The 26,007-nt window shown below is 43.7% G+C and overlaps 4 non-coding genes and 2 pseudogenes across 4 annotated transcripts; 3 read left to right on the forward strand and 3 right to left on the reverse strand.

Annotated features, from left to right (window-relative positions):
* Positions 1 to 267: 267 nt before the first annotated feature.
* Positions 268 to 409, forward strand: LOC148632930 (U4 spliceosomal RNA). Its single transcript, XR_015934103.1, has one exon. It is a non-coding gene; the product is annotated as a U4 spliceosomal RNA (small nuclear RNA).
* A 5,458-nt stretch (positions 410 to 5,867) lies between these two features.
* Positions 5,868 to 5,938, reverse strand: trnag-gcc (transfer RNA glycine (anticodon GCC)). Its single transcript has one exon. It is a non-coding gene; the product is annotated as a tRNA-Gly (tRNA).
* Positions 5,939 to 6,838: 900 nt separating this feature from the next.
* Positions 6,839 to 7,002, reverse strand: LOC148632932 (U1 spliceosomal RNA). Its single transcript, XR_015934114.1, has one exon. It is a non-coding gene; the product is annotated as a U1 spliceosomal RNA (small nuclear RNA).
* A 1,807-nt stretch (positions 7,003 to 8,809) lies between these two features.
* On the forward strand, positions 8,810 to 8,928 carry LOC148632933 (5S ribosomal RNA; annotated as a pseudogene).
* Positions 8,929 to 9,564: 636 nt separating this feature from the next.
* On the reverse strand, positions 9,565 to 9,745 carry LOC148632934 (U1 spliceosomal RNA; annotated as a pseudogene).
* A 10,266-nt stretch (positions 9,746 to 20,011) lies between these two features.
* Positions 20,012 to 20,083, forward strand: trnag-ucc (transfer RNA glycine (anticodon UCC)). Its single transcript has one exon. It is a non-coding gene; the product is annotated as a tRNA-Gly (tRNA).
* Positions 20,084 to 26,007: the final 5,924 nt, after the last annotated feature.

Raw genomic sequence — 26,007 nt, forward strand, 5'->3', positions numbered from 1 at the left:
GTAGTGCATGAGTTCCTCCCGGCATGCCCTTCGTCATTGTTCTGTCATCTTGTATTTAAAGGGTTGTATTTCTGCTGCTGAAAATAAGCAACGGTTTTCTCACAACGCCCTTTGTTCCCAACGGAGCCCTTGTCTGTCATGAAATTCTTCAAAACCTCAAGCTAGAAGAAGAAGAAGACGACAAATATGAAGCGTTACCGCAACGACATGCCATGAGACGATTGATAACGATTTCCATAGGATCCCCGCGGTTGCCTGGCAACCGTCAGCTTTGCGCAGTGGCAGTATCGTAGCCTGTGAGGTTTAGCCGAGGCGCGATTATTGCTAGTTGAAAACTTTTCCCAATACCCCGCTTCCGCCGGTTTGCAATACAATCGGCGAAAGCAATTTTTGACAGTCTTGTCGGAGACTGAGCAAGGTGTTTAAAGACAGATTTGGTCACGGTGATATCATGGTAGAAAGAAACGAGCTTGTTACGTGTCAACAGGAACGCTCTTTAGCTCTTTCAGCTTTATGCAGAGAACAGCGTCTGTCGAGATTACTTTTGTGTCAGCGCGAAACGCCGTGTGCTGTCAGTATGATTTCATATTGCTCATAGCGGCGCCTGGCTTTTGTCTGTCAAACGTTAGGTTGCGCTTCTTCATGCTGCATCGTCGGCATGAGTGGAGCATTTTAAACGTCTGTACTTACTGCGCCCCATAAGAAATCGTTTGTCCCCATTCAAAAGAGATTGTGCGATGTCCTGCAGCGTTCGCAAAGCAAACCTTTGACAGTTTGAAAAGAGGAATTTATTCTGCTTCCTGTGCGTGCAGTAGTTACAAAGTTGAACGTCTTTACACGATCTGCTGCAGTTTTCAGTGGGTGGGCTTTGTCAAATGGCTTGGAAAAACGCACTGTGTTTCGGCTCGGGAAACATCATGAGCAGTGTCCTGCATGTTTTCTGTGTATAGCTGTCTTTTAACGCATACAGAATTCATTCGAAATCATTGATTTCTCCAATTAACAAGGGTCCCTTTTTGAACCTGCCAGAAGCATCCTTTCAATGTAACAGATTTACTCCGGGGAAGGGCAGCATGACATTGAGAGTAGCTCAAGCTTTCAGCACCTTTATCTGACTGCATGTATGCAGACACTGCTCAGAATCCCCTGTAAGATTCTCCTTCAATTCCGTTTTGCAGTGCTTTAGCTCTTTCAAAAGGCTTCGCTTTGCTAGTCACAATCCAAGGCTCATGACAGCATTTGAAAACATTCGCAACTGCGTTGGCCGGGAATCGAACCTGGGTTAACTGCTTTGAAGGCAGCTATGCGCAACACTGGCTCGCTCCAGAATAAATCTCGCGTCGAGGGCATATTTTTTTCCATTTTACCGTGAGTCGGGCTCAGCTGCACAGAGGAGAGAGCAGAGCAATGAGGTCACGGGGACAGGGGAGTCACACGCTGGCGGTTTGAATATGCGGAAGATCACTGAGGGATCCACAGTATATGGACCCTCCGTGCGCCATCAGTCCGCACTCCGGACTCTGAATCCTGCCATCCGAGTTAAGATCTCGGCGGAACCTGAGGCGCAGTTCCTTCTTAAAACGTAATCTGGTGAGCATTTCTAGAATCGTACTTGTATAGATGCAGCCTTTAATGTGTTGCTAGGTTAAAATTGATGACTTCTTGTATTTCGGTAGGCAACTGCCCTCTTGATTTCGGATTTAATTTCTTTATTACAGGGGCGCTTTTATGAAGACAGAGTCATGTTCAGGTACTTTGCTTGATGGAGGAAGCTCATTTCGGACTCTGTGATCTGCTCACCTGGAAAGGTCTGCTATACTACTACAAGAGAGAAGTAGAGTCTGGAAGAAGGGACAATTTTATGATGCTTTGGAAGATAATGTTTTTTTTTCTTATACTGAAAATGAAAGGTAGTTGTTTCTATATGGACTCAGTCTTTGGAATTTGTATATTTATATATTTCAGTGAACCCTCAGCCATTCCTTCTGTATTGTAATTCAATTTCTCTTTTAAAATTCCTTCCCCACTTCTAGGACCTGCAGTTGCTGAACTCCACAATGGCTTCTATTGGAAAGTCTGTGACTGAGACCAAGTAAGTGTTCACTTTTTTATGAAACCATTATTTATTTAGGAGCAATGAGCAATTCTTATATAAATGCAATAAAATCATTATGCTCAAACTATGAGAGAGAAAATTAAGGATAATTTAAGAAATCAGTCTTAGCTTGTTTCTATACACAGATGGTATTATTTATTTTCAAAGGAAACCCGCGCGGATTCCCCTGGTGTGCAAGATGTACCTGAATACTCTTGATCAGCTTCCTGCTCACTTGAAGAGGGCGTGTATGAAGCACGCCACGGCAGAAAAGATCAGGATGGCCTCTCAACAGGCGAGGGAGGACATGATGAATCACCTGAAGAACGGGGTCATCGTGGATTACCACAGAATAGAGATCGTGTCTGGTGAGGCAAACAGGATAGTGGTTGTAAGACTGCTAGAGTCCTTGGGCCTTTTTGTACATGGGAAGCCTGAAGACACATTGGCAAGGTGAGATATTTTTAATCTGTAAGGCTTCTGTAGTTTCTTTTTGAAATCATTGTTACAACATATTATGTAAAAGCATGTTGAAAAGAATCTACCTGCATTCCAGCGGCCCTGAGCAAGAGGCCGCTGTCCAGGAGGAAGAGATGCCAGAGGCTGCTCTAGAAACTGAAACAGAAGCGGATAAGGAAGGGGAAGATGTGAGCTCTGAAGAACTCTATCAGCAGTAAGACTTTTTTATTTTTCAGATGTATCTATTTTTTACTAAAATTCTAATTTGTCTTATAGGTATAAAATGTTTAAACCGGTGTTTTATATCCTTACAGGCCCTGAGTAGTTAAAAAGTATCAGCAGGCCGGAAGAGAGTGGCCCAAGCTGGACTCTATAGAAAGCACTCCCTGGATGCTCCTCTCCTGATTGGATTCAAACAGTACCTTACCAAGGATCTGGGAGTGGCAAATTATTCTCAGGAGGTATTTATTTTTTAAAGGCATTTAAAATTAAGCAATGGTATCTTCATTGTAAATGTTTTTATTTCTTAGCTTAAAATTCACCCATGTGAAATGATGTCAGCCATAAACATCATGACTTTTGTCTGTCAAAATATATTATATAATATATTTCCTACCTGAATCTATTCTACTTAAATTATTACATTATACACAATTTGAGTTCATTTTAAAAAGTAAAAGGTAATGAAAGGAATGCATTTTCATAAGAAAGATAATACCGATATGCATGTGATAATCTTCCTTATATCATGTAGTGCATCATTTGGACACTTTGTGGGCTTCAAATACAAAGAAAATCATGTTCTATGGTACAAGATAAATACAAAACTTAAGCTTCTTTATAAAGCATAAGCAATCATTTATTACATCGCTTCTTGAATTAAATCTTTTGACAAGAGGTAAGACTTCTGTTACATTTAAACCCATGTTTAGCTGTGTTTTTTAGATTTAACTGAACCAATTTCTGTGTGTGATAATGTCCTTGAATTCTGACAACATCACACTAAATTACATGATATAAAACAGCTAATGTTTCTAGAGATAAAGTTTCTGAGATGCTTCTAATTACTTTTTATTACCAGGGACAGTTTAATTCACCTTGTACAGTACTGTAAGACCAAGATACTTTTTTTAAAAGTTATTTAACATTTTATAGAACTTTGTCTACTATGGCAACATGATGTGCTTGGTGAAACTTGGAAAAATACTGCTTGGCCACTTATCTTAAGATAAAGATAGGATAAAGGTTTATCTTTTGCACCTACCTGACCCCCAGGGAAGGCCAATGCTTTCTAAGTTGATGGTTCCCTACAGTAGACTGTACTTTAATTTCAAAGGTAATGTATATTGACCCAAATCAGTTTTGGAATCCAATCTACTGACGAGATGGAGCACATCCTTTTTTCAGGATTTTAGCATCATACGTTTGGTATATTTAGTCCCTAATGCTGAAAGAAATGATCATAGAACATTTGGACACTTTGTGGGCTTGAAATACAAAGCAAATCATGTTCTATGGTACAAGATAAATACAAAACTTAAGCTTTTATTTTAATTAGATTTGTTTATAAAGCATAAGCAATCATTTATTACATTAATATATGTGAAAATAACATTTTAGCATCATACGTTTAGTATATTTAGTCCCTAATGCTGAAAGAAATGATCATAGAACATGACATCTAACCTTACCTGCGGTGTTTTTAATCCCTATTGCTCAATGCACGGTGAAAGCATTCCATACATGTGTCTGACAATGAGGAATGGGCCCCTGAGACAGTCATTTGCCTGTTTCACAAATGATCGTATTTTACTAGAGATTCTGTTTGGGATTCAGATGTGCATTCGGACAGCAATCCCTTTCAAGAAATGATACGTTCTGGATGAGGTCAAAGGTGCTGGAACACTGTATCTAGGATGTGTTTGCAGAGACTGTGTGTCTCCTGCTTCAACGCAGTGATAAACAGATGTGCTCCTTTAATTTATTGGTACATGCCCAGGGCAGTAAGCAGTCTGAGGATTTATTTCCAGATGGCATAGAGCAGTGAAGCAGTGAAGTAGTGCAAAACACTGGATCATTATATTATTAGAATCTATTCTACTTAAATTATTACATTATACTCAATTTGAGTTCATTTTAAAAAGTAAAAGGTAATGAAAGGAATGCATTTTCATAAGAAAGATAATACCGATATGCATGTGATAATCTTCCTTATATCATGTAGTGCGTCATTTGGACACTTTGTGGGCTTGAAATACAAAGAAAATCATGTTCTATGGTACAAGATAAATACAAAACTTAAGCTTTTATTTTAATTAGATTTGTTTATAAAGCATAAGCAATCACTTATTACATTAATATATGTGAAAATAACATTTTAGCATCATATGTTTAGTATATTTAGTCCCTAATGCCGAAAGAAATGATCATTTGTTTAACATGCACGGGTCTGTCTCAAAGGATGCAGTACTCCTGAAGGGTCTCAAACCCTACATTTCGGATGCCTAGCTGTATCCCTCACATGTGGCACCTCAGAATGACTTCTAACCTTACCTGTGGTGTATTCAGTCCCTATTGCTCAATGCACGGTGTACATAGTGCATACATGTGTCTTGAGAATGAGGAATGGGCCCCTGAGACAGTCATTTGCCTGTTTCACAAACAGGGACCTGGACCTAGACCTGGCCCGTACAGGGCTCAAACCCGCGACCTTGGCGTTATTAGCACCAAGCTCTAACCAACTGAGCTAACCGGCCTCACGACAGTGCTCCTCTCTGTGCTGCAAAAAATCAAACTCAGGGAATTTCTTTTGTCCTCCTTTGAATAGAAAGCCGTGTAATTCAGTGTACGGGCTTTCTCGTGCAGTTTCATGGTTCTTGTAACCCAAATCCTACACTGGCCTGAAGTGCCCCCCCATTTCACAGCATTTTTCAGCTGATTTAAAATGTACCTAAAGGAGAAGCATTATTGAAGACCATCAATTACCAAGAGCTTTTGTCAAAGGTCTTGGTGGTCATTTTGAATGACCACAGAGCGCTGTGACCTCGGTTTTACATCTCATCCAAAAGACAGCGCCCTTTTACAACACAGCATCTCCGTCACTATACTGGGGAATTGGGACCCGCACAGACCTCAGGGTGAGCGCCCCCCCGCCGGCACCATTAACACCGCTTCCAGCTGGAAGCTTTGTTTTTCCCTGTAGCTCATCCTCATCCAGGTACTGACCTGGCTCACACCTGCTTAGCTTCAGTGGGTTTTTAGTTGCGAGTTGCAAGGGGATGCAAGTGATGGAGCCGCTCGCTGCAAAAGCCACTGCATTGGCCGGGAATCGAACCCGAGCCTCCCGCGTGGCAGGCGAGAATTCTACCACTGAACCACCAATGCTCAGTGCCTGGGCCTTCAAAAAAGACGCTTTTTTGGTGCTCTGTGCAAAACGCGTCGACATCTGCTTCCAGCTGCAAAATGCCATTTGCGGACGCTGAAGAACTTATTTCCAAGGCAGCAGGTACAAGCGATTGGGCGTTTTAAAACCACCAGGATTAGCAAAGAGGCGCGCTTCTTTGCTTGTGCCGAAACACACCGACTGAAGGCGGACAACGTAGTCGGCAGGATTGGAACCTGTGCGGGAAGACCCCAATGGATTTCTAGTCCATCGCCTTTACCACTGAGCCACGACTACAGCAAACCCTACCGCCGCTGCGTTCTTGCTACAATCTTACCTGGATCGCGAGGCGCCGGCGGAAGCCTATTTCAAAGTCGTTCTCCGTTTCAAAAAAACATTTCCAAAATACAAGCCTTGCAGACAGACACACCTCAGAGGACTTAAGGGTGGCTTCATGTCGGAATGATAAAGTCTCCCCGTCCGGACATGAAAATGCCACTTTGTTACACACAAAAAAAGAATCAACAACAGAGAAATGCCCACAAGCATTTGAAAAGCCGCACCACGTCGCACTTGAAATAGCTCTTACATTAGTGGTAGACGCAGAAATCGCCTTTTTATTTATGCTCTTATCAAACTGTCAAAGGTTTGCTTTGCGAACGCTGCAGGACATCGCACAATCTCTTTTGAACGGGGACAAACGATTTCTTATGGGGCGCAGTAAGTCCAGACGTTTAAAAAGCTCCACTCATGCCGACGATGCAGCATGAAGAAGCGCAACCTAACGTTTGACAGACAAAAACCGGGCGCCGCGACGAGCAAAATGAAATCGAACTGACAGCACACGGCGTTTCGCGCTGACTCAAAAGTATCTCCCGTATCTGATTATGGACCAAGCACATCAGGGGAGAGCACGAACGCAGTCCCCCACTACCAGAAATTATGCAGTCGAGATTCCCACATTTGGGGAATTCGCAGGGGTCAGCACAGCCGGAGTGCAATGGCCGAGCCTCGCCCTGGGTGAACCTCCTTCTTGATCAAGGTATCTCCCCTGCCAAGTAAGTATGAGTTAAACAGGCCCCTGCAAGCGGCCCGCACCCACAGCACAAATCGCGCAGCCTAGGCCACCTCCTCGCCCCGCACGCCACCGCCTCCTGCTGGGCCCACTCTTTCACACACTCACACGCCACACTAACACTCAAAAGTGTGGGCAAAACGAGAAAACGAGCGCGCCGTTTCCTACACATCTGCAGTCGCCGTTGCGCATTCGCAGCATGTCCCGGGATGCAATTCGGCCTCATTTGCATAACTCCAGACCGGCAGATCGCCACGCAAGCTCGCGACGTGCGCCTGCCACACACCGAACAAACCTTTTCAGCAATTTCCAAAAAACGGGCCTGCTCGCCTGCCCACAAGGCTCCGTCTCTAACCTGCTCTCCAGAGCCTGCTGCCTTCTGTGCTTTTCTCTCGGCACCGCTGCAGTGCACACAACTCCTGCAGCGGGAGGGGGGGAGAAAGTTCCCGCGCTCCGCCGCAGGGAAGGCTCGCTCCGTGCGCACACGTCCTTTCGATGCCAGTCCAACAAGTGCTCCGCATTAGCTGCGTCGGGGCTCCGGCGTGTCGCACCTCACCTCACCTCGCACTGCCCCCTCCTTGAATGTCTGCCGCTGGGCATGCCCCGCTCTCCTCCGCCTCATCTTATCGCGTGTGAGCACCGACAATGGCCACAATGCCGGGGAATGGCACCTGTAAAGTGTTAATTGGGGCACAGGAACAGCCCGTCTCGTCTCGGGGGGGCCGGCTTCAGAGACAATACAGCAAACACAGCGGGGCGGGGGAAGAAGACGACACCACACATGCGGGTACATTCAGCTCCGGCGGGAACGAGACATTTGTCGGTCTTTTCAAGTGCCGAGAGCCGAGCAATCCTTCACTTGTATCGTTTCTCCCCGGTGACTAGATCTGGCCCTGCGACTCTCGACTGGGCTCACCCCCGGGGCAGCCCAGCAGGTGTGAGCCTGGCCGGCACCCGGATGGGAGATTCCACCCCGGAAAAGCTCCGGTTGCTGCTGCTCCTGCAAGAGGTGTGACTGGGACCAGTAGGGAGCGCTCACCCTGCGGGCTGTGTGGCTCTCTTACACCCCAGCCTCCTGATGGCGACACTCTGCTGCACAAACAGGCGCCGTCCTTCGGGGGAGGCGTCAAACCGAGGTCCCGACCCTCCTTGGCCATTAGGAAACCCCAGGGCGTCTCTCAAAAAGAGACGCCGGGGGTGTCCCTCTGGTGTTAGTGCTCCCCTTTACCCATCAGTCGGGGTCTCCTCCTAATCCCCGTCTCACCTGTAACAATCAATGACGAGGCCCCCCTGTCCGTGAGATTTAGTACTCGCGCAAGAGACCGGGGGCAGAGCGCGAACGCGGTCCCCCGCCCCCCACAAAGTGCGCGCTCCGGGTTCCCTCTCGGGGCCCTGCAACACAGCGGAAGGGCAGCGAGAAGGAGCCTCTTGCTCTGACGCCACAAGGCCACAAGAGGGCGGAGGCGCCGCGCGCCCGGCCGACGTGTTGGACCGGTGCGCTTTACGTGCTGAAATAAACACGCGAAAGCCCCGAAATGTTTCCAGAGTGCTGTGCACTGGAGGTTTTTGTCTGGTGAAGACTTGCCTGGTGCTCCTCCGTGCAGATTGTTTGTCCTCCTCCAGTGCGGGACGAGCCAACACAAGGGAGCGCATTCGCCAACATCCAGGCACGCAATGCGATTTGGAAAGCAGCTCCTTTCCAAAGAGTTGCACACGAACGATCCTTCAGTGCCGCTCGGGGGGCACGGAACCCCCGCCACACACAGCTTCAAGTAGCGAGTCAGGCGGCGGGGCTTTCGCTTACGGCCACACCACCCTGAACATGCCCGATCTCGTCTGATCTTGGAAGCTAAGCAGCGTCGGGCCTGGTTAGTACTTGGATGGGAGACTGCCTGGGAATACCAGGTGCTGTAAGCTTTTGCTCTCCCGGCCAGCAGGGGTCGCCGTTGGTGCCGTAGGCTTTGGGAGGAAAACCTGCAGGATGGAAAGGTGATCTATAGCCTCATCTCTAGGGATGTTTTGTTGCTGTGGCATGTGTGTGACCCATATTCAAAAAAAAAAACCTGTCTGTAAAACGAATATCGAAGCTGCCTCTAAATCTGCAAATGAAGATGAGTCGATAAACCACTCGTTTTTCGTATAACTAGACATATATTCATTTGTTACCGATTTCATTCATTGAGCACGGATACAATAGAGGTAAAGCCATTCACTGTTTGACATGTCTGCACTGGTACAGAACCGAGCAATCAGAAAACGGGTGAAACTGTCTTTAGACTCAGCATACAGTACCGAGGCCCCCCATGACCAAATAAAGGCTAACTTCGATAATCAGCCTAAAGAACGCAGACTACAGCAAAACGACTGACTTTGAAAAGGGAATGAACGTCCGGAAGGAGTAGTGGAACTAGCTTGAGATGCTTCTCCGGACCCCTAACTAAAAGCCAGCGAGAACCAGCAGCGGCGTCCACTCCTGTCGAACCGGGATCCTTCCGCAGCCACGCAGCTCGTGGTGTCCTAACCCTCTCGTATCTGATTTTGGACCAAGCACATCAGGGGAGAGCGCGAACGCAGTCCCCCACTACCAGAAATTATGCAGTCGAGATTTCCACATTTGGGGAATTCGCAGGGGTCAGCACAGCCGGAGTGCAAAAATGACTCTGTTTTCTCCCCGAGCGAGGAGGAAGGAGAGCATGGCGATGGGGACAGCTGGAACCCCTCCACCCCTCCCTCTACCCCCTTCCTTGAAATGGACTCCGTGAATGCTTTTACTGCTGCCACCCTGATGAAGGCTCATTCAGAGGATGGCTGGCAGGAAATTGGTAAGATGAAAAAGAAAAAGAAGAAGGTAACAGGTGAGACCGAAGAGAAATGTGTTTTGTAAAGACTGGTTCCACTTTCTTATCTAATATGGCTCTAAACATAATTTCTCTTAACACCAGAGGTATCAATGACAGAGTGAAATGCCAGTCTGTCTTTGATTACCTCCAGCAGAGAGAGGGAGATGTGTTGATGTTGCAGGAGTGTGCTTTAGCCTATCAAGAGAGGTATAAAAGCTTTGAAGATAGGTGGGATAAAGGGCCTTCTGTTTGGTCAGGGGACAATAACAACAGAGCCTCTGGCGTGGCTATTCTTTTCAAAGGATGGGCTTTCAAATTGAAAAGTATTCAGAGGGTCATAGATGGCAGGTTGCTGTGTGTGGATGTGGAATGGGGGACCGTTAACCTGCGGCTAATCAATGTGTATTGTCCTACTGACGTGGGAGGAAGGGTGGAGCTACTCAAGGCACTCTCTCCCCTATTGTTATGTAGCACAGACGTGATAGTGGGAGGGGATTTTAATTGTATCTTAGAGCACACAGACAGGCAGTCTAGCTCTCCGATAAAATTGGATTCCAGCTCACTGGCCCTGCAAAACTTAGTTCAAGACTTTAAACTCTCAGACACATATAGATGTATATATCCCACAACTGCAGGATATACATGGTCAGGGAGGAATAGGAGCTCCAGAATTGACTATTGCTTTGTCTCAGAGAGAGTGAAAGTTGTTGGGGTCAATCTTCAGCCTGTCTTCTTCTCAGATCATCAGGCTTTAGGGTGTAGAGTGGAACTCCAGGGCGGGACTGTCTTTGGCCCAGGCCTCTGGAAACTCAACACAAAGCTGCTAGAGAACGAGGGGGTAGTATCCCGCTACAAGGAGAAACTATCACAGTGGCTGTCCTTGCAGTGTCTGTACGGGTCAGTAGGAGAGTGGTGGGAGGAGGTGAAGGTGAGGACAAAGGCCTTTTTCATGGCTGAGGGAAGGAAGGCTGCTGCCAGACGGAGAGGAGTGCTAGCCAGGAAACAGAGGCAGCTGCAGCGTCTCTACATGATGCTGCACAGTGGCTTCGATGTGCTCGAGGATATCACCCTTTTAAAAAAGGAGATCCGGAGCATAGCCGAAGAAAGTAGTCGAGGAGTGCTGTTAAGAAGCAGAGTGCAGTTCTTGGAAGAAAATGAGAAGTGTACTCGCTTCTTTTTCAGGAAAGTGGTAGGCTCCAAGTCTGTCATGGAAAGTGTAGTTGATGAGGAGGGACGAGAGAGAACAGAGCCGAGTGCTATCCTCTCCTGCACCGAGGCCCTCAAGACTGTACAGCTCTACAGAGGTAAAGGATGAAGAAATTCATTTTTTTACCTCAAAGCTAGAAAACGTTTTGAGTGAAGAAGATAGGGAAGTACTTGAGAGGGATTTGACAGTAGAAGAGCTGAGACAGGCTATGGAGAGCTTACAGAAGGGGAAAACTCCGGGTGCTGACGGGCTCCCTAAAGAATTTTATTGCACCTTTTGGGATCTGCTTCAGGATCCGCTACTGCTCCTATTCGAGGGAAGCTATAAGACAGAATTGCTGCCTGACTCCGGCCAAGCCCGCGGAAGCTGGTGTAGTGTGCTCTCACGAGGCACCAGTTCTGTAGGGTTTGGGCATTTACGGGGACAATTATTAATTGTAGCCAAAAATTATTTTTGTGTAAGTCACAAAAATAATTCTTTTAATGGCTTTAGAATCCAACTATGCGATATAACTCAAACAACGCACACACACAGGTACTAATACACGAGGATACATTTATTAATACATAGAATATGCATGTAAACCTAACAGATCTTATCGAGAGGGTTATCAGAATACAAAAGGTATATATTCATTCAGTTACAAAGAGTTACATATATCAAGAGGACATACGTTCAGTATATCATTCATCTAGACCGTTTCATAATTGAACTTGATTACAACTTCTACATTAGATACTCAAAACAAGTACATAACTCTTAAGAATTAAACTGATATCAACTGGTTGGGATAACAATGGAATTCTCGAGCTGTAATGCAGTGAAGTTGAATACTCATCCAATCTCTCGGGATTCAGATCTCCTGTGGGCACAAAGGAACAGTTGCAGGCTGTTGGTGTCCAATCCGCACTCTCTGGCTAGGTGCCAGGCTGTGCTGTGCTGCTTGCGACGGTGCGCTGCTGATGCTCACTGACCGGCTAGTTAGTGTTGGCTTTAACTAGCAAAGTTTGTGCACAGGAGAAAAGATGACTGTGGGTCCCAGCAGGTCAGGAAGAGGACCGATTCGTTCCTGATGAAGCGCTTGTTCTGAATAGTGATTCAGCTGTCCACAGTTCCGACCTGTTCACGAGGTTTGCTGCTGATGCTAACCTCGGGTGGATCCTCTGGTTATTCGTGGCAACCTCCGCTCTCGACTCTTAGAACAGAGGAAAGTACTGGCACTCGGACACACTGGCCGTTCCGTGGTTGTCCGTGCTGAGTCTCAGGATGGTCAGGAGGCGCGCTGTGAGAATGTCCTGCCCTTGGGAGCCTTCTGCTCCTGGGCCGTCCTGCCATGGAATTGTCTTGCACCCCTGGAATTCTCCTTAGAATTCTCCTACTGGAATAGTCCTACTAGTTCTCCTTCTCCAGGCTCTCTGTTGCCTGTTTTTACCTGGAGGAACTTCAGCTTGTCATTGGCTGAAAGTTTAATGGGCATCAGAGTCCCACATGGGTTACATGGCCCTACCAGTCCCTGACTGGTTGATCAAGATGAGATATGAGTCACTTACTCCTGACACCTAGGAATGCAATCCAGATGTCCATCTGGCACTCCCTAGACAGATAGGCACCAATGGATGACCATTGATCATGATAGCCAGGCTTAGCTAAGTGCATCCCCATTTGGGAGCTGTCCCTTATCAAAAGAAAACATCTTTAAATCAGCCTGCATGAATAGTTTCTCTGTGGCTGCACCACAGAGATGAAGAGAGAGATGGGGCCTCATTTGGGAAAGCACAGCAGCCCTTAATTCTGTCTTATTAACAAGCATTGCCTCTACATATCCCCCCTTTTTGAAGGTCACGAGGTCCTGAGGCGTTGTTGCCTTCAAAACAAAACAGAGTTAAGTGATGTCCCTTGTAATTAGAACATTAACCTTAAATGTCCACATTACTCCTCGAGAATTCATACCGGAACCAGCATTGGGAACAAACAGGATGAATAACATCTGGAGTATGTATAAACACGGTAGGAGACATCATCTCAGTCTAGGCATTACAAATCAGGAAGTTCACTGTCAGTATCTGATACCTCTGTAGGCAGATATTTGGGGAAGAGGTAACTTCCTTTCTTTTGAAATGGTACCTTTGACTCATTCGTGCTACCCGGAGTACATCTTGATGTAAGAGTACAGCATTCAGAGTACATTGTCAGTCATGATCCAGCTTCCCAGCAGCAGTGTTACAATAACACCGGTTCCTGTTCCCAGCCCCCCTGATGAACCATGACACCTGTGTTGGGCACCTGCCAGGGTGGTTTGGAGGTTTGTTCCATTAAAGCAAACTAACTACCTGTACGTCTTCAGTGCTTACTGTTTCTTGGATTTCTATCCAATTCAATAGTGTGGCACCTGAAGGCATCCACGACCTCAAGTTTGGTCTTATGTTGTCTGGTTCCAGACCGTACAGTGTTAAGTAACCATGCTGTACTATGGCCTCCTTGGGAACTTGCAGGAAACTGTTGGTTAGGTAGCTGCATTGTGGTAGCTGTATCATGCCTGTCACAAGTTATAGTGACAGTTAAATGTCAGTGTGGTGCAGCTTGTAAAATCCTTTTCCACATTTGTGGTTTGTTGATGTTTTTTCTGTCTGCCAAAGTTGTATTTTGACATCCGGACTGGGGGACTTTATCATTTGAACGTGAAGCCAGCCTTAAACCCTCTGAGGCGTGTCTGTCTGCCGGCACGAATCTTGTGAAAGGTATTTTTTTTTTTTTAACGGAGAGCGACTTTAAAAAGGTTTCCGCAGCCACCTCGCACTCCGTGTTAGATTATAGGAGAAATGCGGCGGCAGCGAGCTCGCTTTTGTCATGGCCGAGTGGTTAAGGCGATGTACTCGAAATGCGTTGGGGACTCCCCGCGCAGATTCGGAACTTGCCGACTCCGGCGTCTGCCGCACGTCGCCTTGTGCCTGCGCGGCAAAGGCAAAGTGCCGCTTCTCCTTTCCCGGTACTATAAAAACGCTAAATCGCTTGGCCCCGCTGCCATGGAAAGCAGTTCCTCAGATTACCACACATTCTGCGTTCGCACCTCTGGTGCTCTACTTATGCCTTTGAAAACCCAATGAATAAAGCTGAAAGAACCGACACGATATGTAGGTGCTCGTAAAGCACGCAGTAAAGAACTGTTAACAGCAAGGGTTTCAGTGGGTTAACTGAGGAGAAGGCGTGATCGCTAATTGTTGACTTTTTATTTGGTGTTAGAAACACTCTTACTGTGCATGACGTGCAACAAATGTAGCCACAGAAATTGCATCACGCTTTCATGTATGCTATTGCAGACACCAACGTTGCCTAGATAGAAAACCGAAATAGCCGTGGGTTTGCTTGCTGGTCTGAAGGATCTCTCTTCGAATCTCTATCATTTGTCAATGGAAGTAAAAGGCGCCGCAATCTCATACGTTCAGAATCAAACCCGCAGCTGTTGTTCGACTTTATTTCTTGACTAATTACAACTGAGTGTCGCATGAGCAGTTACGTAAACTTGTCTGGTATATTTGAACACAAATGCCGTTCTTCAATTAAAACTAACAGTACATTGTCAGGGACATTCAGTTCTATACAAACAAGAGACAGACAAGAGAATATTTCTACCTTCCATGTGGACTACGTGTTGACTTACTGATCGGAATAATTGAAAAGTTCGGGTTCATAGCCGATGCAGTGCGTACTAATTAGAACAACAGCAACGCTGAGCTCTCAGCACCGTACTGAGCCCAGGTGTTTTTCTAAAGCTGTCAGGTGCAGTTCATTTACATGAAGGAAATCTCTTACTGGGTACGATTACAATACAGTAAGTAGCACAGGCTACTTAGGGAGTAGCCTGATGCGTTTAAAAACGACCCGAGCCAGGCAGAAGTCGAACCTACAATCTCCTGATCCGTAGTCAGATGTGTTATCCATTGCACCACTGACCCTGGTGCAACACTGCAGGACTGCAACCCGGTGAGCTCAGCACTGCAACTAGTAAAATACCCCCGGTCCATTCTTTTCCAAAAGTGAGAAACACCTGTTTTCTACATTTTGTCTGTTTTAAAACCATATCTCTTTAAACCAAACCAAGAGTTTGTCTTTTGCACTGATATTCTGATTCATTTCGATTTCAAAGAAAAAAAAAACATTACCTTCCAAAGCATCATAAAATTGTCCCTTCCTCCAGACTCTACTTCTCTCTTGTAGTAGTACAGCAGACCTTTCCAGGTGAGAAGATCACAGAGTCCGAAATGAGCTTCCTCCATCAAGCAAAGTACCTGAACATGACTCTGTCATCATAAAAGCGCCCCTGTAATAAAGAAATTCAATCTGAAATCAAGAGGGCAGTTGCCTACTGAAATACAAGAAGTCATCAATTTTAACCTAGCAACACATTAAAGGCTGCATCTATACAAGTACGATTCTAGAAATGCTCACCAGATTACGTTTTAAGAAGGAACTGCGCTTCAGGTTCTGCCGAGATCTTAACTCGGATGGCAGGATTCAGAGTCCGGAGTGCGGACTGATTGCGCACGGAGGGTCCATATACTGTGGATCCCTCAGTGATCTTCCGCGTGTTCAAACAGCCAGCGTGTGACTCCCCTGTCCCCGTGACCTCATTGCTCTGCTCTCTCCTCTGTGCAGCCGAGCCCGATTCACGGTAAAGTGAAAAAAAATATGCCCTCAACGTGAGATTTACTCTGGAGCGAGGATAGATGTTACCTTTTTATCATTGAACAGGATGTATGTGATGTGGCGACTAGGTTCAATTTTGTATCCTCTTTAAAAGATTAAGGACTGGGGTGAGCGTGATTTACCACCCTTTCAGCTAAGAACCCGACGTGCGCACCGTTTAAGCTGCATAGACTCGGTCGTTTAACTCTTCTCCATTAGCAGGGTTAAGGTTAAAGAAAAAAAACATTGCTGACTTCTTTTTTTTTTGCCAGCTGCTAGCGCTGATTAGCAAGGTTTGTATTTCATGTTTTGCAAGTTGCATCCATTTTAAGAAAAACAAGTCATGTTAAAGACAGGAAATGAATACTTGCATTTAATTAAGTCTAGCCGTAGGTGGTTATCCACTGGGATTCAGACCCAGGGCCGCCTGTTTACTAGACAGGCGCTTTAACCAACTAAGCCACAGCGCCCCGGGAGTGCTGTCCTTTTGCAGCCACTTGGACACACCACTCAGCCACATCTGCATTCGGTGTGTGCTCCGCCTGCTCGCTGAGCAAGTTGCCACCTTTACATACAATAGCAACATCGACACCAAGAGAAAGGATGACAAATGGCTTTTATCTGGAACTTTTCATGTCCAAGGAGCTCAATGTGCTTTCTGTGTACAACAGGGCCACTGAACTCCACGCTGGCCACTGAACCACAGCAGTGGCTTGCTGGCTTGACATCTCCCAAGGAAAATGTTGAAATCGCATGTGGAACAGGAAAATGACCCTCGAGTATGAGGGAAAAAAAAGAAAAAGATCATCTGGAGCACGCCAACCCAGTTGGGACAGCCCAGTTTTGTTGATGAGGTGGCCGAGTGGTTAAGGCGATGGATTGCTAATCTATTGTGCTTTGTACGCATGGGTTCAAATCCCATCCTCGTCTGTTTCCATTCTGTTTTTGATCCCTATTGCTCAATGCACAGTGAAAGCATTGCATACATGTGTCTGACAATGAGAAATGGGCCCCTGAGACAGTCATTTGCCTGTTTCACAAATGATCGTATTTTACTAGAGATTCTGTTTGGGATTCAGATGTGCATTCGGACAGCAATCCCTTTCAAGAAATGATACGTTCTGGATGAGGTCAAAGGTGCATCATTTGGACACTTTGTGGGCTTGAAATACAAAGAAAATCATGTTCTATGGTACAAGATAAATACAAAACTTAAGCTTTTATTATAATTAGATTTGTTTATAAAGCATAAGCAATCATTTATTACATTAATATATGTAAAAATAACATTTTAGCATCATACGTTTAGTATATTTAGTCCCTAATGCTGAAAGAAATGATCATAGAACATTCCTTCTAACCTTACCTGCGGTGTTTTTGATCCCTATTGCTCAATGCACAGTGAAAGCATTGCATACATGTGTCTGACAATGAGAAATGAGCCCCTGAGACAGTCATTTGCCTGTTTCACAAATGATCGTATTTTACTAGAGATTCTGTTTGGGATTCAGATGTGCATTCGGACAGCAATCCCTTTCAAGAAATGATACGTTCTGGATGAGGTCAAAGGTGCTGGAACACTGTATTTAGGATGTGTTTGCAGTTATTCTGTGTTTCTAGCTTCAACCCAGTGATATATATATATATGCTCACTGATTTTTTGGTACATGCCCTGGGCAATAATCATTATGAGGATTTATTTCCATATGTGCTAGAGGTAGTGTTGTGAAATTCTTCAACACACTGGAACGCAGGTTTAAACCTGCACTCTTACTCCTTAAATACCAACAAATGCAGATATGTAGCAATCATATTGTAGCTGACACTCATTTGCCTGTTTCACAAATGATCATATTTTACTAGAGATTCTGTTTGGGATACGGATGTGCATTCTGACAACAATCTCTTTCAAAAAATGATTTTACCTTATCGCAGCTTTGCCCCTCTTGCCTCTTTGGAAAATATCTCCATCTTCTGGTCGTTGTTGGTAATGTCTAGACAATATCTCCATCTTGTGGTCGTTGTTGGTAATGTCTAGACAATATCTCCATCATGTGGTCGTTGTTGGTAATGTCTTCTTATGCCCTTTTTTATTTCAATTCTTTATTAGTTGATTCTAGAATCTCTACAATAGAGCTGAAAATATCAGTTTTGTAGCAGACAATATGACATTAGTTATAGTCCAATTAAGACTTTATTACCCTGTTTGTAACATAACAAATTAAAATTGATTAAAACTAAGTTTGGAACACCAGGGAACATAAAAAATGATTTTTAGGAAAACCATGAGGTTCTCTGTGTCCGATGCCTGCAAGGGGAGAAAGCTAGAATCCTTTGCTTTTTCAAAATTTGAAAATAAACATCATATAACAACAGCTTTCATTTCTAGGAGTGAAAAATAACCATTTTTGAAGACATATTAGTTTCTAAAACACTACAATAAAGTTAAAAACATCCGTTTTATATTACTTTTAGTATTTTTAGTGAAATTAGTCATTTATTGCACTATTTTTAATATAATCTCTAATTAAAAGTGAATAGAATTAAGTTTGGAGCAACAAGGAACACAAAAAAAAAAGATTTTATGGAAAAAAATGGTCTTCTGTGCCAGGTGCCTGCAAGGGGAGAAAGCTAGAATCCTACCCAGGCTCCTGGAGCTCTGTCCTGGCTAAAGGAGGGTGAATCCATCCCCTTCAAAGCTCCATGAAAAAATGATCATTTAAAATTTGAAAAAAAAACATCATATAACAACAGTTTTCATTCATAGGAGTGAAAAACAACAATTTTTGAAGACATATTAGTTTCTAAAACACTACAATAAAGTTGAAAACATCCGTTTTATATTACATTAATTTTTATGAAATTAGTCATTTATTGCACTATTTTTAATAAAATCTCTAATTAAAAGTGATTAAAATTAAGTTTGGAACAACAAGGAACACAAAAAAAAAAGATTTTAAGGAAAAAAATATTGTCTTCTGTGCCAGGTGCCTGCAAGGGGAGAAAGCTAGAATCCTACCCAGGCTCCTGGAGCTCTGTCCTGGCTAAAGGAGGGTGAATCCATCCCATTCAAAGCTCCATGAAAAAATGATATTTTTAAATTTGAAAAAAAAAAACATTATAGAACAACATCTCTTGGTCCACAGAGTGCAAAAATCCAACTTTGAAGAAAATCCATTGACTGATCCCCGAATCCTGAAGTTTCTTCGCATGATATCGGGCTTGCAACCACTTTCTGGAAAATGATGAAAAATGCCAAAAATGAAAAAAAAGTTATCAATTCTAGAGCCTAAGAGGAAAATAAGACAAATGTATATCTCCAAATAATTTTATGTGCTTCAGAAGAGCCCAGGAAAGTTTTTTGCATACATGAAACCACGCCCGTTTGCACGTAAGCAGACATGGTTGCACACACGACTGCATGAAAGCACGCGTGCATGCAAAATCATCCTGTTAAGCATTTGAAAAGCCGCACCACGGCGCACTTGAAATAGCTCTTACATTAGTGGTCGACACAGGAATCGCCTTTTTATTTACGCTCTTACCAACGCGATGGAAAGCAAAACAAAGCAAAGCAGAGCAAAACAAAACGAACAAACGCAAAACCCTCACGTCCCGCACTTGCATATAACGCCGTTACGTGTCCAAGCAGTATTGTACGTCATCCTAGCACTGCACCCCGGGGCGTACGGTATATGGGAATGAGCACACGCCACGAATCGTCTGAAATCACTCCCTACAGCTGTAAGGCGCCTTGAAGCGTGCACCCCCAACATTCTTCTTTGCGCATCTGTGAAAGGTAAACTCTTGAGCAAACTCTGAACCAGCTCTAAGGAAACTAATCCGATTAGACGTTACTTTGACTCATCCTTTAACAGTTTTCAGTCTCTGTCTTTAAACACCTTGCTCAGTCACATTCAAGCCACAAGTACTCTTCTCGGATGTTGCACAAACAAATCCTAATGTCTTGAAAGCATTGCAGCATGTTTGTGTCCCACTTCCCGTGGCTGCAGGACGACTGACACGAACGGACAAACTCAATCTGTGGCGTTTAGCGTGACATAGTCTTGCAGGCATCGTGCTGTCTTACTGCAATACTATACCACTTGAGGAAACAGTCCATCTGGCCATGAAACTCATTTGAACGTCTAGCTACAGCAACTAACAATAACATGATTTATTCAGGATGTGTGGAATCAGCACGTCCCGGAGACAGCTTCTGAAATCGTGAGCATTCTCTGGTGGTGTCCTGGAGGGCTCCCCCAGGCATGTGTTGGTGGTATAGTGGTGAGCATAGCTACCTTCCAAGCAGTTGACCCGGATTCGATTCCCGGCCAACACAGTGGCAAGTGTTTTCAAATGCTGTCACAAGCCTTGGATTGTGACAAGCGAAGCCTTTTGAAAAAGCTAAAGCACTGCAAAACGGAATTGAAGGAGAATCTTACAGGGGATTCTGAGCGGTGTCTAAATAAATAAATTCACAGCGTCCGCGGATGGCATTTTGCAGCTGGAAGTAGATGTCGACGCTTTTTGCACACAGCACCAAAAAAGCGTCTTTTTTGAAGGTACAGGCATTGAGCATTGGTGGTTCATTGTTAGAACTCTCGCCTGCCATGCAGGAGGCTTGGTTTCGATTCCTGGCCAATGCAGTGGCTTTTGCAGCAAACGGCTCCATCACTTGCATCCCATCTTTTGCAACTCGCAACTGAAAACCCACTGAAGCTAAGCAGGTGTGAGCCAGGTCAGTACCAGGATGAGGGTGAGCTACAGGGAAAAACAAAGCTTCCAGCTGGAAGTGGTGTTAATGGGCGCTCACTCTGAGGTCTGTACGGGTCCCAATGTCCCAATATAGTGACGGAGAAGCTGTGTTGGAAAAAGGGCGCTGTCTTTTGGATGAGATGTAAAACCGAGGTCATAGTGCTCTGTGGTCATTAAAAATGACCACCAAAACCTTTGACAAAAGCTCTTGGTAATTGATGGTCTTCAATAATGTTTCTCCTTTAGGTACATTTAAAATCAGCTGAATAATGCTGTGAAACCATGAAACTGCATGAGAAAGCCCGTACACTGAATTACATGGCTTTCTATTCAAAGGAGGACAAAAGAAATTCCCTGAGTTCGATTTTTTGCAGCACAGAGAGGGGCACTGTCATGAGGCCGGTTAGCTCAGTTGGTTAGCGCGTGGTGCTAATAATGCCAAGGTCGCGGGTTCGAACCCCGTACGGGCCATGTCCTTTTCTCCTCTCTTACCAAAGCTGTTAGGTTCCTTTCCGTGGTGAGATGGGTTGTCCTGCAACGCTGCCACACAGTCCCGACAGACAAGAGTGTTGTGGGAGAAGAGAAAAGTGTTTGAAGATTTAAGAGTGTCTTAGGTGGAGCCAAAATCAAGTGTCACAAATGCAAGTGGGAAGATTTCCAATGTTTAATATGGTCAAAATAAGCGGAAGTTACCAGCTGGTCCGGCACAGTCTGCCATGCTTTTGTCATATACTGTAAAGTGGTGTCGAACTGGAGCCTCACCATTTGCATATGTGAGGCTCCAGTTATACATCGATTGTCACATTAAATGACAAAAATGAAGAGAGGTAAAGCAGCTGGAGAGGTTCTCTTACAACTTTTGAGCTGACACAGTTTTGGAAAATGTTTCCTTCACGCTGCACTGTACAATATAGGCAGCCAAGAGTCTCCAAAACAAAACAGAATTGACAGATAGGAGAAAATTCCCACTCGTCCTGAAGTTCCCAAAATCCAGCACTGAGCGTAAACAAAGTGTCTAAGTAGTGTGGGAATGTTAAACCTAACCCTAGCTGGAGTTTGAGCAATCCAGCACTGAGAGTAAAAAGATGAGTCAAAGTAACGTCTAATCAGATTAGTTTCCTTAGAGCTGGTTCAGAGTTTGCTCAAGAGTTTACCTTTCACAGATGCGCAAAGAAGAATGTTGGGGGTGCAGGCTTCAAGGCGCCTTACATCTGTAGGGAGTGATTCGAGACGATTCGTGGCGTGTGCTCGTTCCCATATACCTTACGCCCCGGGGTGCAGTGCTAGGATGACGTACAATACCGCTTGGGCACGTAACGGCGTTATATGCAAGTGCGGGACGTGAGGGTTTTCGTTTGTTCATTTTGTTTTGCTCTGCTTTGCTTTGTTTTGCTTTCCATCGCATTGGTAAGAGCGTAAATAAAAAGGCGATTCCTGCGTCTACCACTAATGTAAGAGCTATTTCAAGTGCGGCGTGGTGCGGCTTTTCAAATGCTCAACAGGATGACTTCGCATGCACGTGTGCTTTCATGCAGTCGTGTGTGCAACCATGTCTGCTTATGTGCAAACGGGCGTGGTTTCATGTATGCAAAAAACTTTCCTGGGCTCTTCTGAAGCACATAAAATTATTTGGAGATATACATTTGTCTTGTTTTCCTCTTAGGCTCTAGAATTGATAACTTTTTTTTAGGATTCTAGCTTTCTCCCCTTGCAGGCATCGGGCACAGAGGACCTCATGGTTTTCCTAAAAATCTTTTTTTTTGTGTTCCTTGTTGTTCCAAACTTAATTTTAATCACTTTTAATTAGATATTTTATTAAAAATAGTGCAAAAAATGACTAATTTCACTAAAAATAATGTCATATAAAACTGATGTTTTTAACTTTATTGTAGTGTTTTAGAAACTACTATGTCTTCAAAAATGGTTATTTTTCACTCCTAGGAATGAAAGCTGTTGTTATATGATGTTTATTTTCAAATTTTGAAAAAATCAAAGGATTCTAGCTTTCTCCCCTTGCAGGCATTGGACACAGAGAACCTCATGGTTTTCCTAAAAATCATTTGTTATGTTCCCTGGTGTTCCAAACTTAGTTTTAATCAATTTTAATTTGTTATTATGTTAAAAACAGGGTAATAAGTTTCTAATTGGACTATAAATAATGTCATATTGTCTGCTATAAAACTGATGTTTTCATCTCCATTGTAGAGATTCTAGAATCAACTAATAGAGAATTAAAATAAAAAAGGGCATAAGAAGACATTACCAACAACGACCATAAGATGGAGATGTTGTCTAGACATTACCAACAATGACCACAAGATGGAGATATTGTCCAAAGAGGCAAGAAGGGCAAAGCCGCGATAAGGAGATTGCTGTCAGAATGCACATCCGGATCCCAAACAGAATCTCTAGTAAAATATGATCATTTGTGAAACAGGCAAATGAGTGTCTGCTACAATATGATTGCTACATATCTGCATTTGTTGGTTTTTAAGGAGTAAGAGTGCAGGCGGTTTTAACCTGCGATCCAGTGTGTTGAAGTATTTCACAACACTACCCCTAGCACATCTGGAAATAAATCCTCATAATGATTATTGCCCTGGGCATGTACCAAAAAATCAGTGAGCATATACATATATCGCTGTGTTGAAGCTAGAGACACAGAATAAGTGCAAACACATCCTAAATACAGTGTTCCTGCACCTTTAACCTCATCCAGAATGTATCGTTTTTTGAAAGGGATTGCTGTCAGAATGCACAACTGAATCCCAAACAGAATCTCTAGTCAAATATGATCATTTGTGAAACAGGCAAATGAGTCTCTCAGGTGCCCATTGCTCATTTTCAGACACATTTATGCAATACTTTCACCATGCGTTGAGCAATAGGGATTAAAGATACCAGAGGTAAGGTTTAAAAGTGATTCTGAGGTGCAACACATCAGCGAAACAGCTAGGCATCTGAAATGCGGGGTTTGAGAGCCCTTCAGGGAACACCATACCCTAAAGGTACCAGAAGTCCACTAGTATAAGCATTAAGTCACTGTCACCCCTGTTGCAATGTGATTGCTACATATCTTCATTTCTTTGGTTTTTAAGGAGTAAAAGTGCAGGGGGTCTAAATCTGCGATCCAGTGTGTTGAAGTATTTCACAACACTACCTGTAGCCCGTCTGGAAATAAATCCTCATTCTGATTATTGACCCGGGCATGTACCAATAAATCACTGAGCATATATATATATATCACTGTGTTGAAGCTAGAGACTTGTATGTAATAATATGATGCTAAAATGTTATTTTCACATATATTAATGTAATAAATGATTGCTTATGCTTTATAAACAAATTTAATTTAAATTAAAGCTTAAGTTTTGTATTTATCTTGTACCATAGAACATGATTTTCTTTGTATTTCAATCCCACAAAATGTCCAAATGACGCACTACATGATATAAGGATGATTATCACATGCATATCGGTATTATCTTTCTTATGATAATGCATTCCTTTCATTACCTTTTACTTTTTAAAATGAACTCAAATTGTGTATAATGTAATAATGTAAGTAGAATAGATTCTAATAATATAATGATCCAGTGTGTTGCACTACTTCACTGCTTCACTGCTCTATGCCATCTGGATATAAATCCTCAGACTGCTTACTGCCCTGGGCATGTACCAATGAATTACAGGAGCACATCTATTTATCACTGCGTTGAAGCAGGAGACACACAGTCTCTGCAAACACATCCTAAATACAATGTTCCAGCACCTTTGACCTCATCCAGAACGTATCATTTCTTGAAAGGGATTGCTGTCCGAATGCACATCTGAATCACAAACAGAATCTCTAGTAAAATACGATCATTTGTGAAACAGGTAAATGACTGTCTCAGGGGCCCATTGTCCTCATTGTCAGACATATGTATGCAATGCTTTCACCGTGCATTGAGCAATAGGGATTATAAACACCGCAGGTAAGGTTAGATGTCATTTTCTATGATCATTTCTTTCAGCATTAGGAACTAAATATACTAAACGTATGATGCTAAAATGTTATTTTCACATATATTAATGTAATAAATGATTGCTTATGCTTTATAAATAAATCTCATTAAAATAAAAGCTTAAGTTTTGTATTTATCTTGTACCATAGAACATGATTTTCTTTGTATTTCAAGCCCACAAAGTGTCCTTTGATCTCTATTCTGTGGTAATCCACGATGACCCCGTTCTTCAGGTGATTCATCATGTCCTCCCTCTCCTGTTGAGAGGCCATCCTGATCTCTTCTGCCGTGGCGTGCTTCAAACACGCCCTCTTCAACTGAGCAGGAAGCTGATCAAAAGTATTCAGGCACATCTTGCACACCAGGGGAATCCTCGCGGGTTTCCTTTGAAAATAAATAATACCATCTGTGTATAGAAACAAGCTAAGACTGATTTATAAAATTATCCTTAAAATTCTCTCTCATAGTTTGAGCATAATGATTTTATTGCATTTATATAAGAATTGCTCATTGCTCCAAAATAAATAATGGTTTCATAAAAAATTGAACACTTACTTGGTCTCAGTCACAGACTTTCAAATAGAAGCCATTGTGGAGTTCATCAACTGCAGGTCCTAGAATTGGGGAAGGAATTTTAAAAGAGAAATTGAATTACAATACAGAAGGAATGGCTGAGGGTTCACTGAAATATATAAATATACAAATTCCAAAGACTGAGTCCATAAAGAAACAACTACTTTTCATTTTCAGTATAAGAAAAAAAAACATTATCTTCCAAAGCATCATAAAATTGTCCCTTCTTCCAGACTCTACTTCTCTCTTGTAGTAGTATAGCAGACCTTTCCAGGTGAGCAGATCACAGAGTCCGAAATGAGCTTCCTCCATCAAGCAAAGTACCTGAACATGACTCTGTCTTCATAAAAGCGCCCCTGTAATAAAGAAATTAAATCCAAAATCAAGAGGGCAGTTGCCTACTGAAATACAAGAAGTCATCAATTTTAACCTAGCAACACATTAAAGGCTGCATCTATACAAGTGCGATTCTAGAAATGCTCACCAGATTACGTTTTAAGAAGTAACTGCGCCTCAGGTTCCGCCGAGATCTTAACTCGGATGGCAGGATTCAGAGTCCGGAGTGCGGACTGATGGCGCACGGAGGGTCCACATACTGTGGATCCCTCAGTGATCTTCCGCGTATTCAAACCGCCAGCGTGTGACTCCCCTGTCCCCGTGACCTCATTGCTCTGCTCTCTCCTCTGTGCAGTCGAGCCCGATTCACGGTAAAGTGAAAAAAAAGATGCCCTCAACGTGAGATTTACTCTGGAGCGAGGATAGATGTTACCTTTTTATCGTTGAACAGGATGCATGTGATGTGGCGACTAGGTTCAATTTTGTATCCTCTTTAAAAGATTAAGGACTGGGGTGAGCGTGATTTACCACCCTTTCAGCTAAGAACCCGACTTGCGCACCGTTTAAGCTGCATAGACTCGGTCGTTTAACT

The sequence above is a fragment of the Lepisosteus platostomus genome, unplaced genomic scaffold, assembly GCF_059453375.1.
Source record: "Lepisosteus platostomus isolate fLepPlt1 unplaced genomic scaffold, fLepPlt1.hap1 Scaffold_54_H1, whole genome shotgun sequence".
Lineage (NCBI taxonomy): Eukaryota > Metazoa > Chordata > Actinopteri > Semionotiformes > Lepisosteidae > Lepisosteus > Lepisosteus platostomus.